Here is a 4,336-nt window from a genome sequence, read left to right on the forward strand (position 1 = left end):
TCTTCCTTCCAACTGTCTAACCATGAGCACTTTTTCAGCAACAATTGCGATACAATACATAAAATAGCAGTGTGGTAAAGAAATTAAGACTTAAAGTTTGAGTTTATAGTCGCTAGATGTCGTGGGTCACGAGTCGGCCACTAGAGCGAGGTCGCCATGCCGAACGACGTGATGAACACATTCAGGATGGTGATCAGGTAAACGCCCACCACGGTCATGTCGTTGATAATGCCCGCTTTGTATGTACTTTTTAATGACTTTGTAGAAGTTGTTCATGATGATGCCAACGCCCACAGCGATCTGTCAAATTAGATATTATATATAATTTCTACTTAAGCCAATTTATACATACAGTCTTACTTATAAACTTGTTTTAGCTTTAAGATTTGATTAAGAATTGGTTAAATAGCTGTCAGAAAGATCACGTGTTCCTAGTTTAAACCTTATTAAGAGGCAAGATGGCGGGTTTAGACTTCCAGCTGATCGAGTAAATTTGTGTTTTAACTAAACATAACTTTGGCAAATTTTTATAAGTTAGACTGATAATGTCCGTATTTAATATTTATATCAAAAGTGAAATGCTGCACGTTAGTAAATAAATATATAACTTAAGGATGGTTGAACTCATTTGGCATATAGTAATATAGTTTTCTTGGTTTTGTCATATTCCAAATCATGTTTAAATAGAAAGAAATTATGTAAGTCATTATATTCTAAGAGTGGCGTGAAAGCTCGATGGGGTAGATATATAACAATACAACTGCAGTGCAGCTGGGGTCTCTGTTTTGATCTCGGATTGTGTAAAGTGATTGATATTTGTACTCAGTATCAGCCCGGAGCCGGGCTCCATACTTTATGGGACGAAATACACACAGCTTAAATAGAGTAGCAAGGGGCATTTGCCGGTCTGTCTACCCCTTCGAGGACAAAACGCAGTGAGTGTAAGATTGTCGTAGAACTTACTTGCAGAATAATGCTAGCGGCGATTAGGGTCAAGTTGAAGTAGTAATACGGCTGGGTGTTCGAAGAATCTAGAAGGTTGCGTAGCTGATTCACGTTGGCGGATAACAGCCCAAGTCCGCAATGCAGAGCGGAGATCTTGTTTAACTGGTATGTTACCAATTTTGGCGGCACCTAAAATGTTAAATGAAATCCACATTCAGTTTCGTGACGCAAATACCTCTACTTTTAGTTTAGTAGACTCGCGGCAAGCCAAGTATAAAATTTGTTCTGAGAGAAGTGATTAATGGAGTAGAATAAATCACTAAGTTGGTGTATATTCTTTCGCTTTCTGCTTTGTAATCACATCACAAGCATGGGACGTTTATTGACTAAGGCCGGATTTGTTTATCTGTGGTCAGGTACAGTTGAAACCCGATCACACTGGCGAATTGCAAATAATTTCACAGGGAGGCGAACGCGTCCAGTGTTAAAAGACCGTTAGCAATACTTGACCACAGATGGAACAACTCTGGTTTACTAATAGATTAGGTGGCTTCCAAGTGATTACCGCTTCCTACCCGCCAAAATGCATACCTATATATGGTGGGTTTTAGACGGAATAGCGAGGGCAGTAACAACTACCCAAACTGTTGGAGCTGTGAGAAAAATATTTAAGAGAACGTGCATTTCTCTTGAAGATATTAGAATCTGCATTCAAAGATTCTCAAAAAAGAAGTCAGTTCGTAAATGGACAATTACTTTCTTTTAACAATCTAGCTGTTGACTTATAAGAATCAAGTCACTCAGACCTTCCGCGGTTTGACTACTTACTATAAGACATGTGCAATTGCGGGTGTTCGTGTTATTAGGTAATATTGTTCGTACCTCGGGCACTGGTGAGATGCGCTCGTCGTCACCGAATCCACTCTGGATCCCGCCACCACCATCTGCAATCATTTTTATTAACAACGACTCCGCAAAGTGAATTTGTGAAATGCAAAAGAATCTAACCGCTGTCGCCACAAAAAGTTTATAAGAAGCCTTAATTACAAAAATCCTGTGAGATTGACAAAACATGAGTAACTAACACAAGTTGCGACTATAGCCCAGTTGGTTGTGGAACGGACTGCAAGACGAATGTCCAGAGGTTCAAATCCCAGGGGCACACACCTCTGACTTTCCTAAAAAAATATGTGTGTATTCTTTATGAATTATCGCTTGCATTAACGGTGAAGGAAAACATCGTGAGGAAACCTGCGCATCTGAGAAGTTCTCTATAGGAATTTCGAAGGTGTGTGAAGTCCAGCGTGGTGGACTAAGGCCTAATCCCTCTCAGTAGTAGAGGAGGCCCGTGCCCAACAGTGAGACAGTATATGATAATACGGGGTTGATATTATTATTATTATTATTTGTTTTATGTTATTGATTTATGAATGTTATTATTTGTTCATGCATTTCAAAATAACTAAAATACTGAAAATTTTAGACTTTTACAGATTAATATTGAATGCACATATGAACCGCTAAAGAAACGATTTTATATTTTATGTGACAACAGCGGCAAAGCATCGAAGGTCCCTACAATAGTTCTCTTTACCCCAAAGAACAAAATCTCATCTGTAAAATGTCTAATTGCAGTATAAAATGAAAATATAAATAATATCAATTACTCACCTCAAAATAGAAATTATTTTCTGATAACAATCAATAGTTTTGAAATGAGTAATTGATATTTATATTTTCACTTAAAGCTTTCATACTACAAAAAGAGCATTTTGCAGATGTGATTTTGATCTTTGGAACCGTCGATATGGAAATCCGTGATATTTAGGGCATTTGAGGGAATGAGCAGGGAATGTAATTTGTACATATTAGCTTTAGATTTGACAAAGATTCAGTGAGTGCTGCCATAGGATAAAAATCACTGGCGATGTAGATGGTAGATGGTAGATGGTAGTGTTTCTTTGGGGAGCGGTCGTATCTCTTACCACCAGGCGAGTAGCAAGCTCGGCTCGTCATTCAACATAAATAAAAAAAAATTGTTGCCATGTAGATCTAGTGGCAGTCTACATTGTTTAAGAACTGTGGACCGTTATAGGTTGACCTCTGACACATCTCGGAGGCGAATAAGCTGGTCCTGCAGGGCAGTGTATATTATTATAGGCACCCACTTACCATCAGGTAACATACCTGTGTACCCTGAGTGTTAAGAAATACCCTTAATCTCAAAGTAAACTTACCATCGGATAATGGTTGTTGCTTTTCATTGTTTGCTTTACCAGTCGTGGTAGCTTTGAGTTGTGGCCGTGGACTCTGGGCAAATTCGACTATAAAACAAAAATATAACATTGAGTAGGCAATAAATACATATTATGTATTATCTCCTTAGCACTTTTAAATCCTTTGCCGACGTAAAACGTGGCTTATTGATTACATGATATACCTAAATTCAGAAATTGGTCTCATGAAACATTGTGGCGAAGGCGCCTAGATACCCGCTGCGCCCTCGTCGCCAAAGGTGGCTCCGTGTCGGGTACTGCTTGCTTAAAGAGCCTCGGGGATACCACGTCTTTCTCATATTTGAAAGAAAAAAATAACTATCTTATTGTAATCTATACTATTATATAAAGCTGAAGAGTTTGTTTGTTTGTTTGAACGCGCTAATCTCAGGAACTACCGGTCCAAACTGAGAAATTCTTTTTGCGCTGGATAGCCCTTTATTCGTGGAGTGCTATAGGCTATATATCATCACGCATTACCCAATAGGAGCGGAGCAGTAATGGCTAATCTCAGGAACTACCGGTCCAAACTGAAAAATTCTTTTTGCGTTGGATAGCTCTTTGTTCGTGGAGTGCTATATGCTATATATCATCACGCTATACCCAATAGGAGCGGAGCAGTAATGGCTAATCTCTGGAACTACCGGTTCGAACTGAAAAATTATTTTTGTGTTGAATAGCCCTTTGTTTGTGGAGTGCTATAGGTTATATATCATCACGCTATGACCAATAGGAGCGGAGCAGTAATGGCTAATCTCAGGAACTACCAGTTTGAACTGAAAAATCGTTTTGTGTTGGATAGCCCTTTATTTGTGGAGTGCTATAGGCTATATATCATCACGCTATGACCAATAGGAGCGGAGCGGTAATGAAACATGTTGCAAACACGGGGACAATTTATTAGTTTTCAGAGCTTCCGTTGCGTGCGCTGCGTAAACGGTTAAAGTTATGCAACAAAGATGTATGACGGGATTGTACCTCTTAAAAAGTTCTAAAAATATATTATAAAACATAGTCCCCGCTGCATCTGTCTGCCTGAACGTGTTAAACTCAAAAACTACCCAACGTATTAAGATAAAATTTGGTATGGAGTCAGTTTGAGACCCTGGGAAGAA

General features: G+C 38.9%; 1 long non-coding RNA gene across 1 annotated transcript; it reads right to left on the reverse strand.

The window, feature by feature from the left end:
• Positions 1–253: 253 nt before the first annotated feature.
• On the reverse strand, positions 254–1,071 carry LOC119191479. The gene is made up of 2 exons (XR_005113475.1): positions 964–1,071; positions 254–300 (listed from the first exon to the last, which is right to left on the reverse strand). It is a non-coding gene; the product is annotated as an uncharacterized LOC119191479 (long non-coding RNA).
• Positions 1,072–4,336: the final 3,265 nt, after the last annotated feature.

Source organism: Manduca sexta, unplaced genomic scaffold (genome assembly GCF_014839805.1).
Source record: "Manduca sexta isolate Smith_Timp_Sample1 unplaced genomic scaffold, JHU_Msex_v1.0 HiC_scaffold_1553, whole genome shotgun sequence".
NCBI lineage: Eukaryota > Metazoa > Arthropoda > Insecta > Lepidoptera > Sphingidae > Manduca > Manduca sexta.